This window comes from Siphateles boraxobius, unplaced genomic scaffold (assembly GCF_051911475.1).
Source record: "Siphateles boraxobius isolate OS27281-9 unplaced genomic scaffold, OSU_SipBor_1 6, whole genome shotgun sequence".
Lineage (NCBI taxonomy): Eukaryota > Metazoa > Chordata > Actinopteri > Cypriniformes > Leuciscidae > Siphateles > Siphateles boraxobius.
Genome location: NW_027509186.1, coordinates 6,890,001 through 6,900,000, shown reverse-complemented (window position 1 = coordinate 6,900,000; position 10,000 = coordinate 6,890,001). Strand labels below are relative to the sequence as shown.

Below are 10,000 nucleotides of genomic sequence, written 5' to 3'. Positions count from 1 at the left end.
TCTCATCCATAAAATATTGTCCCCCAGATTAAAATTCCCACATTTGTTTAAAAAATACTCCATTGTTGTTTTCCATTCTACTTTATTACATTCATCCAGATACTTTTTAACCAATTTAACTCTTAGACTATTTTTCCTTTGCTCCACATCCATTAATCCCAAACCTCCTTTATCTACCACCCCTATTAAAGTATTATATGCGATTCTAGCTGGTTTGCCTTCCCATAAAAAATCTAAAAAACATCTTTTCAACCTTTTTTCCACCCACACTGGCATTGATGACACATATAAAAAATACCACAATTTCGATGACATTAAAACATTCAGGATTAAAACCTTCCCCTTTAAATTAAGTGTCCTCAGTTTCCAAAAGTTAGTTCTTCTTTCAATACCTCCCACTATTTCTTCCCACATGTTTTCTCTCACTTTGTCTTCGTCTTTCCCTATTAAAATCCCTAAAATCTTCATTTCTTTGACTTCTTTGAACTTAAAATTCTCTGTTAAATTCACTGTCTCTCCAAATCTCATGTACAAAGTTTTTTCTTCATTCACTTTTCCTCCTGACCCCTTACAAAACCTCTGTACTATTTCCATTATTTTTGTAACACTTTCTTCTCCTCTAACAATAAATGTTGTGTCATCAGCATATTGAAATATTTTGTTATCCTCTATGAATTCTTCAACCTCTATTCCTTTAATCTTCTTTTCTTGTTTGATTGCTAGTCCTAGCGGTTCTGCCACCAACGAGTACAAAAGGGCTGATAAAGGACAACCTTGTCTTATTGAGCGCGTTATTCTAAAACATTCAGTTAAAAAACCATTACATTTTATTCTTGTCACCGCTCCCTTATATAAAATACGAACCCATTTAATAAAATTCTCCCCAAACCCAAAACTTTTTAAAACATCAAAAAGATACTTATGATCTACTCTGTCGAATGCTTTTTCGAAGTCTAAGCTAATTATGTAACCCTCTTTCTTTTTATCTCGCATGTACCTTATCGTGTCTTTTATACTCATTATCGTATCCGCAATGTCTTTTCCTTTCACTCCATATACCTGGTTTGTTGTGATTATCTTTGGCATTATCTCTTTCAATCTATTTGCTAAAATTTTTGCCAAAATCTTCAAGTCAGTATTAAGCATTGTGATAGGTCTATAGTTTTTTAGTTCTGTTTTTTCTCCCTTCCTCTTATATATAAGCTTCATCAATCCCATCCCCATTCTTAACATCATTCCACCTTTTTCAAAAATCTCTTCATAAACATCCATTAAAATATTTGTTAATATATCTTTAAAAGTTATATAAAACTCACTTCCTAAACCATCAATCCCTGGGCTTTTCCTTTTGTTCAGTTCATTTATAGCTCTTCCTATCTCTTCTTTACTTATGCTTCTATCACACTCTTCCTTCTCTTCTTCACCTACTTTTGTTTCTATTAATTCCATTAGTTCCATTTTTTCTTCCTCCTTTACATCTTCTGCACTAAAAAGCTTTTCAAAAAAATCTTTTGTTTCATGTAAGATTTCCCCACTTGTTTCTGTTATTTCACCATTCCCCTTTTTTATTCCTTTTATCATTTCTGATCTTCCTTTTTTCCTTTCCAAATCAAAGAAAAACTTTGTACACTTTTCCCCTTCAACCAGATATTTTGCTTTACTCCTCAACATTGATCCTTTATATTTATTTTCTTCAATCTCTTTCAATTCTTCCTGTATTTCTTTAATTTTTTGTACATCTTGCACTTCTTCATCAATTTGCTTCTCCAACCTTTCTCTTATCTTTTTTTCTTTATTCTTTTTACATTTATGCTTTAACGTACAATATTTTATAGTGAATTTTTTCGCTAAAAATTTTACATTCTCCCACCAAATTCTTTTGTCTTCTACATACATTGCATTTTCTTTTTCTTCTTCAATCATCTCTTTTATTGCTAAAACATAATGTTCATCTTTTAAAATGTCTGTATTTAAAACCCATACACCCGGCCCTCTTTTTCCTGTATCCCAATCCAACTGTACAAAAAAAGCCTTGTGGTCACTCAAACTTGATTCTTCATACCTTAACTTATCTATAAAACCTTCTATATTCCTTGTACATAAAACCATATCTATCCTTGTTTGACACAAAAAATTCCCTACAATTTGTCTTCTAGAAAATTCCCTTTTCTTTTCATGTCTTTCCCTCCACACATCAATCATTTTGTTCTCTTCCATTAATGACTTTAACTCTTTCCTTCCCGTGTCCCTTTTAAAAACCATACCATCTGCCATATCTTTTTTGCTAAAAACAGTGTTAAAATCCCCCATCATAATTATATCTTTATAATTCCTTAAAACACTCTTGACAATGTTAAAATATTCTCTTTTTTCCTTTTCTTCATTTGGTGCATGTATATTAACCAATAAAATTCCCTTCTCTTCATAAGTAATTTCCACTACCATACATTTTCCCACTTTGTCTTTATATATTTCTTTACCATTTATTCCACTATTTTCTCTTATTAGAATTGCCACCCCTCGACCATATCTTGCATCTCCATTATTATACCAAAATTCTCCTTTCCAATTGTTTCTCATTTCATTTATACACCCCTCTCTCCAGTTTGTTTCCTGTAGCAAAATTATATCCTCTTGTTTACACATTTCTTTTACTTTATCAAATTTGTTGATATTTAAAAGACCTCTCGCATTAAAAGTCACAATCCTCAGAACCATGAAGCAAAGAAAAACATACATGTAGCTGTTCATTTATCATTCTATCTCCCCAAAGTCCTTTAGCAATTCATACCTATTCACATTTCTCAATGTGTCCTCATTAACAATTTTTTTCCTTGCAGCCCCCAAATATGGTTTTACCTTAATTGATCTCCTTCTTTTCATTTGCATCTCTGTTTGGTCCTCTTTTTCCTCTTCTCTGTCACTCTCAGAAGTTGTTTTATCATTTACAATTTTTGACTGTTCCCTTCTATCCATAGAAATTCCACAAACTCCAGGCATGTCTATTTGCATTTCTACTTGATCCTGTTGTTGGTCTTGTTCTTCTTGTGAGTTCCATTCTTCTCTGGGTTCTCCTTCGTCCTTTTCTGCTGTTTCAGCTTGTGTCATCGTTGTGGCTTCCTCCTGTTCCTTTTCGTTGTCTCCCTCATGCACCTGCCCGCTTACTCCTTCTTCTTCCTCGTCCTCCTTGTTTCTCATCCCACATTCACATTTGTTGAGCACTTCCTTGCAATCCAGGCACTTCACTGCTTTGCAGTCCCTCGCAAAATGCCCCATCTCACAGCACTTGTAACACTTGTAGTCCGGACAGTCCTTCACAATGTGGTCCGGGCTCATGCACAGCCGGCAGGTCCTCACCTGATGACTATGCATCACCCGAAAGTATTGCGGTCCTTCTTCCGTCTCAAGCTTAGTGCTATACGGGAGTGAGATCACTTCTCTGGGGAACCTGGTTTTTACAAACCTCGTTCCATCCTCGATACTTGTGCCCGGATAGACTCGCCTTCTCATCTTAGAGACGGGGAAAACCCCCCATCCCTCCAGCTTTTTAAAAATGTCCTCATCGTCCATATAAGCAGGCAAGTGCATAAATGAAACCACATAGTCTCTATTTTGCAGTTTTTGTACCTCACATTTTTTCCCTTTGATGATTAGTCCATCCATCAGCTCTTCCGTGTCTTCTTCTTTCTCCAACGTCACCTCGTAGTTATTCATTTGTTTAGGTCGAACCGCCAAGATTTTCCCATCTCCTATTTTCTCTGTCACTGCTTTAATAATATCCTCCGCCCTTGCACCTCTCACATCCATTAAATCCACTGTAACTGTTGCTTCTTTTGCATAAACTCTTTTCATGTTTTCTTTCCTTGCTTCTTTATCCTTTCCATGTCCATCTCGTCGTCTTTGTTCCAGTCCAGTTTCATTACCAGTTGATGTTCCTCCTGCCATTGCTGTGGTCGATGCCGTTGATCCATCCATTTTAAACAAAAACACGCTTAAACACCCCCCAAACAGCAAAAGCTGCTGGGAGGAAAACTCAAACAAAATAAAAAAATAAATATATATATATATATATATATATATATATATATAAGGAAAAAGCGAACAAAATAAAAAAACGAAAAAATGGTGAGCCTGTCTCACCTACTGCAAACTTCAAACTGCCAACTCACTTCCTGGACTGTACCACTATCACAGATCGGGCGTGACCAAGGTGGTATGGCCGTAAGCGAAAACTGCTGCCAAAATTGGGCTATTTAAAAGGTTAGACCATTAATGAAGAAAACTAAGAAGAACTTTTGAAAAAACTCAAACTCTTTCAACCTCTCTGAAGAATCTCAGAGACTTTTAAAGGCTTTCTGAAGAAGCTCAGGGACTCTTTTTTTAAACTAAGAAGAACTTTTGAAAAAACTCAAACTCTTTCATGCTCTCTGAAGAATCTCAGAGACTTTTAAAGGCTTTCTGAAGAAGCTCAGGGACTCTTTTTTTAAACTAAGAAGAACTTTTGAAAAAACTCAAACTCTTTCATGCTCTCTGAAGAATCTCAGAGACTTTTAACCTGTTAACCTTCAAGGCCACTTTTGAAAAATCCCCAGAAATGGCATACCCAAACTTAAACAGATACAGTTCATGAACCCTTTGCACTAAAAGCACAAGTATGATCTCATTTGAAAGCTGACACCTAGTAGTTTATTGTAAATGTAGAAATAATTATTGTCATAATGAAAAAAAAAGTTTAAATAGCTTCAAAGTTTTGTAAAGTTATTAGAAATTTACTTTTATGAAACATCTTCATAAAAATAAAATTGAAGTTGGCCCTGGAGGAATCTAGAAATGCACTGCAGCTAAAGCCATATGTGTGACCATTTTATATTTAAAATCTGAAAATGATAAGTCTAAAACTCTGTATTTAGTTAAATGTTTTTCAAGATCATGTCAAATTACTTTATTTTGATTAGACTCTAAAATGCAAACTGATGTTTAGTCATCTTCTGAGTCATCTATTCAGTCTATTGTCTCTATTATTTTGTGGTGCAAACGAGCCCCATTCAGTGTGAGTCTCTCCCTGCACACATTTACACCTCTCCAGACTGGTTATGGCTCTAAATATGCATTTCTTTTGTCTGCATTATAGCTACTAACGACTGGCTATTCACAGGCTATTCATAGGGTTTCAAACCCTAATTTCTTTTATCAAAGTTCTCACTAAATATTTGAAACTGGTATCAAATGCACTGAAACATTTCAGTAAGCATTCCTATTTAGAAAAAAATCATAAAACAATAACTGCTGGTGGCAGGTGCACCTGGGCTAGCTAGCATGTTAGCTTAGCACACCATCAATACACGACCATTTATGAGATTAAAACCATGTTTGTGCTCCAAACTTACTTTATAACGCAAGTCGAGTGTTTTAAATAATCTTCTGTGATCTAATTTGGCTTCAGATAAAAAAAAAATCTGACGGAAAATTTATTATTTATAGTGTTCTGCACGATGATGAAATCTATATCGATTAGCATTACATTATAAATATAATCTATTATTATGAAATACCTGGCATGGCTTGAAGAACACAGGTAACTCAAATATCATTGCAATCATGTTTATTGTCTTCAAAACATCTTTATCTGCATGTTACAGCGATCTCTGTCAGCTACTTTCTGTATCAGTGACGTCCTGGAATGTCACATGACAATGGGTCTTCTTCGTGATCCATATATGGACTGTTATTGTGCATATAGCGCCCTCAGGCTATTGGTATGAATTGAAAACACAGCACATCTCAGTAAGAAGCGATCATAATGATTACATCGACGCATTTGGGTATAAATTCAACAAATATTATTCCTGTCTATAGAAATATGATGTGAATCTATGAGAATATATCAATATTTCTCCAAGTCTGCACATTTTGGAGCTAAAGCCCTGAGGGACGATGTTTTGCGAATCGCTGTCATGACGACAGCTTGGAGTGTTTTTTATGAATGGACCAGCTGACGCTCATAATTCATATTAAAGGTATCGACTCATTTTTTCATTTCATAACTCCTGACACAAATTAAGACATAACTGTCACTATAAGTTTCTCAGAATACAATAGTGGTCAAATACTGAATCTTGAGTATTATATCTTTTTAATGATGTATAGTTTGTCAAGGTATAACATTAAATCTGATAGTAAATTTGAACTAAATAAAAAAAAAACCGCTTCAGTGCGCCGACGCTCTGGAAACGGTTAACAGGTTAAAGGCTTTCTGAAGAAGCTCAGTGAGTCTTTTTTTTAAAGTAAGAAGAACTTTTGAAAAAACTCAAACTCTTTCATGCTCTCTGAAGAATCTCAGAGACTTTTAAAGGCTTTCTGAAGAAGCTCAGGGACTCTTTTTTTTTTTTAAATCAAAAAAGCTTACAGCACCTGGTATTCCCAGGCGGTCTCCCATCCAAGTACTAACCAGGCCCGACCCTGCTTAGCTTCCGAGATCAGACGAGATCGGGCGTGACCAAGGTGGTATGGCCGTAAGCGAAAACTGCTGCCAAAATTGGGCTATTTAAAAGGTTAGACCATTAATGAAGAAAACTAAGAAGAACTTTTGAAAAAACTCAAACTCTTTCAACCTCTCTGAAGAATCTCAGAGACTTTTAAAGGCTTTCTGAAGAAGCTCAGTGAGTCTTTTTTTTAAACTAAGAAGAACTTTTGAAAAAACTGAAACTCTTTCATGCTCTCTGAAGAATCTCAGAGACTTTTAAAGGCTTTCTGCAGAAGCTCAGTGAGTCTTTTTTTTTAAACTAAGAGGAACTTTTGAAAAAACTCAAACTCTTTCATGCTCTCTGAAGAATCTCAGAGACTTTTAAAGGCTTTCTGAAGAAGCTCAGGGACTCTTTTTTTTTTAAATCAAAAAAGCTTACAGCACCTGGTATTCCCAGGCGGTCTCCCATCCAAGTACGAACCAGGCCCGACCCTGCTTAGCTTCCGAGATCAGACGAGATCTGGCGTGACCAAGGTGGTATGGCCGTAAGCTAAAACTGCTGCCAAAATTGGGCCATTTAAAAGGTTAGACCATTAATGAAGAAAACTAAGAAGAACTTTTGAAAAAACTCAAACTCTTTCATGCTCTCTGAAGAATCTCAGAGACTTTTAAAGGCTTTCTGAAGAAGCTCAGTGAGTCTTTTTTTTAAACTAAGAAGAACTTTTGAAAAAACTCAAACTCTTTCATGCTCTCTGAAGAATCTCAGAGACTTTTAAAGGCTTTCTGAAGAAGCTCAGGGACTCTTTTTTTAAACTAAGAAGAACTTTTGAAAAAACTCAAACTCTTTCATGCTCTCTGAAGAATCTCAGAGACTTTTAAAGGCTTTCTGAAGAAGCTCAGTGAGTCTTTTTTTTAAAGTAAGAAGAACTTTTGAAAAAACTCAAACTCTTTCATGCTCTCTGAAGAATCTCAGAGACTTTTAAAGGCTTTCTGAAGAAGCTCAGGGACTCTTTTTTTTTTTTAAATCAAAAAAGCTTACAGCACCTGGTATTCCCAGGCGGTCTCCCATCCAAGTACTAACCAGGCCCGACCCTGCTTAGCTTCCGAGATCAGACGAGATCGGGCGTGACCAAGGTGGTATGGCCGTAAGCGAAAACTGCTGCCAAAATTGGGCTATTTAAAAGGTTAGACCATTAATGAAGAAAACTAAGAAGAACTTTTGAAAAAACTCAAACTCTTTCAACCTCTCTGAAGAATCTCAGAGACTTTTAAAGGCTTTCTGAAGAAGCTCAGTGAGTCTTTTTTTTAAACTAAGAAGAACTTTTGAAAAAACTGAAACTCTTTCATGCTCTCTGAAGAATCTCAGAGACTTTTAAAGGCTTTCTGCAGAAGCTCAGTGAGTCTTTTTTTTTAAACTAAGAGGAACTTTTGAAAAAACTCAAACTCTTTCATGCTCTCTGAAGAATCTCAGAGACTTTTAAAGGCTTTCTGAAGAAGCTCAGGGACTCTTTTTTTTTTAAATCAAAAAAGCTTACAGCACCTGGTATTCCCAGGCGGTCTCCCATCCAAGTACGAACCAGGCCCGACCCTGCTTAGCTTCCGAGATCAGACGAGATCTGGCGTGACCAAGGTGGTATGGCCGTAAGCTAAAACTGCTGCCAAAATTGGGCCATTTAAAAGGTTAGACCATTAATGAAGAAAACTAAGAAGAACTTTTGAAAAAACTCAAACTCTTTCATGCTCTCTGAAGAATCTCAGAGACTTTTAAAGGCTTTCTGAAGAAGCTCAGTGAGTCTTTTTTTTAAACTAAGAGGAACTTTTGAAAAAACTCAAACTCTTTCATGCTCTCTGAAGAATCTCAGAGACTTTTAAAGGCTTTCTGAAGAAGCTCAGGGACTCTTTTTTTTTCTTTAAATCAAAAAAGCTTACAGCACCTGGTATTCCCAGGCGGTCTCCCATCCAAGTACTAACCAGGCCCGACCCTGCTTAGCTTCCGAGATCAGACGAGATCGGGCGTGACCAAGGTGGTATGGCCGTAAGCGAAAACTGCTGCCAAAATTGGGCTATTTAAAAGGTTAGACCATTAATGAAGAAAACTAAGAAGAACTTTTGAAAAAACTCAAACTCTTTCATGCTCTCTGAAGAATCTCAGAGACTTTTAAAGGCTTTCTGAAGAAGCTCAGTGAGTCTTTTTTTTAAACTAAGAAGAACTTTTGAAAAAACTCAAACTCTTTCATGCTCTCTGAAGAATCTCAGAGACTTTTAAAGGCTTTCTGAAGAAGCTCAGGGACTCTTTTTTTTTTTTAAATAAAAAAAGCTTACAGCACCTGGTATTCCCAGGAGGTCTCCCATCCAAGTACTAACCAGGCCCGACCCTGCTTAGCTTCCGAGATCAGACGAGATCGGGCGTGACCAAGGTGGTATGGCCGTAAGCGAAAACTGCTGCCAAAATTGGGCTATTTAAAAGGTTAGACCATTAATGAAGAAAACTAAGAAGAACTTTTGAAAAAACTCAAACTCTTTCAACCTCTCTGAAGAATCTCAGAGACTTTTAAAGGCTTTCTTAAGAAGCTCAGTGAGTCTTTTTTTTAAACTAAGAAGAACTTTTGAAAAAACTCACTCTTTCATGCTCTCTGAAGAATCTCAGAGACTTTTAAAGGCTTTCTGAAGAAGCTCAGTGAGTCTTTTTTTTAAACTAAGAAGAACTTTTGAAAAAACTGAAACTCTTTCATGCTCTCTGAAGAATCTCAGAGACTTTTAAAGGCTTTCTGCAGAAGCTCAGTGAGTCTTTTTTTTTAAACTAAGAGGAACTTTTGAAAAAACTCAAACTCTTTCATGCTCTCTGAAGAATCTCAGAGACTTTTAAAGGCTTTCTGAAGAAGCTCAGGGACTCTTTTTTTTTTTTTTAAATCAAAAAAGCTTACAGCACCTGGTATTCCCAGGCGGTCTCCCATCCAAGTACTAACCAGGCCCGACCCTGCTTAGCTTCCGAGATCAGACGAGATCGGGCGTGACCAAGGTGGTATGGCCGTAAGCGAACACTGCTGCCAAAATTGGGCTATTTAAAAGGTTAGACCATTAATGAAGAAAACTAAGAAGAACTTTTGAAAAAACTCAAACTCTTTCATACTCTCTGTAGAATCTCAGAGACTTTTAAAGGCTTTCTGAAGAAGCTCAGTGAGTCTTTTTTTTAAACTAAGAAGAACTTTTGAAAAAACTGAAACTCTTTCATGCTCTCTGAAGAATCTCAGAGACTTTTAAAGGCTTTCTGCAGAAGCTCAGTGAGTCTTTTTTTTTAAACTAAGAGGAACTTTTGAAAAAACTCAAACTCTTTCATGCTCTCTGAAGAATCTCAGAGACTTTTAAAGGCTTTCTGAAGAAGCTCAGGGACTCTTTTTTTTTTTTTTTAAATCAAAAAAGCTTACAGCACATGGTATTCCCAGGCGGTCTCCCATCCAAGTACTAACCAGGCCCGACCCTGCTTAGCTTCCGAGATCAGACGAGATCGGGCGTGACCAAGGTGGTATGGCCGTAAGC

The 10,000-nt window shown here is 36.4% G+C and overlaps 8 non-coding genes across 8 annotated transcripts; all 8 read right to left on the bottom strand.

Moving 5' to 3' along the window:
* Positions 1-6,399: 6,399 nt before the first annotated feature.
* On the bottom strand, positions 6,400-6,518 carry LOC143716560 (5S ribosomal RNA). Its single transcript, XR_013196026.1, has one exon. It is a non-coding gene; the product is annotated as a 5S ribosomal RNA (ribosomal RNA).
* A 377-nt stretch (positions 6,519-6,895) lies between these two features.
* On the bottom strand, positions 6,896-7,014 carry LOC143716759 (5S ribosomal RNA). Its single transcript, XR_013196220.1, has one exon. It is a non-coding gene; the product is annotated as a 5S ribosomal RNA (ribosomal RNA).
* A 481-nt stretch (positions 7,015-7,495) lies between these two features.
* Positions 7,496-7,614, bottom strand: LOC143716559 (5S ribosomal RNA). Its single transcript, XR_013196025.1, has one exon. It is a non-coding gene; the product is annotated as a 5S ribosomal RNA (ribosomal RNA).
* Positions 7,615-7,991: 377 nt separating this feature from the next.
* On the bottom strand, positions 7,992-8,110 carry LOC143716758 (5S ribosomal RNA). Its single transcript, XR_013196219.1, has one exon. It is a non-coding gene; the product is annotated as a 5S ribosomal RNA (ribosomal RNA).
* A 275-nt stretch (positions 8,111-8,385) lies between these two features.
* LOC143716557 (5S ribosomal RNA) lies at positions 8,386-8,504 on the bottom strand. Its single transcript, XR_013196024.1, has one exon. It is a non-coding gene; the product is annotated as a 5S ribosomal RNA (ribosomal RNA).
* Positions 8,505-8,778: 274 nt separating this feature from the next.
* On the bottom strand, positions 8,779-8,897 carry LOC143716545 (5S ribosomal RNA). Its single transcript, XR_013196012.1, has one exon. It is a non-coding gene; the product is annotated as a 5S ribosomal RNA (ribosomal RNA).
* Positions 8,898-9,380: 483 nt separating this feature from the next.
* LOC143716555 (5S ribosomal RNA) lies at positions 9,381-9,499 on the bottom strand. The gene has a single exon (XR_013196022.1). It is a non-coding gene; the product is annotated as a 5S ribosomal RNA (ribosomal RNA).
* Positions 9,500-9,881: 382 nt separating this feature from the next.
* Positions 9,882-10,000, bottom strand: LOC143716720 (5S ribosomal RNA). Its single transcript, XR_013196182.1, has one exon. It is a non-coding gene; the product is annotated as a 5S ribosomal RNA (ribosomal RNA).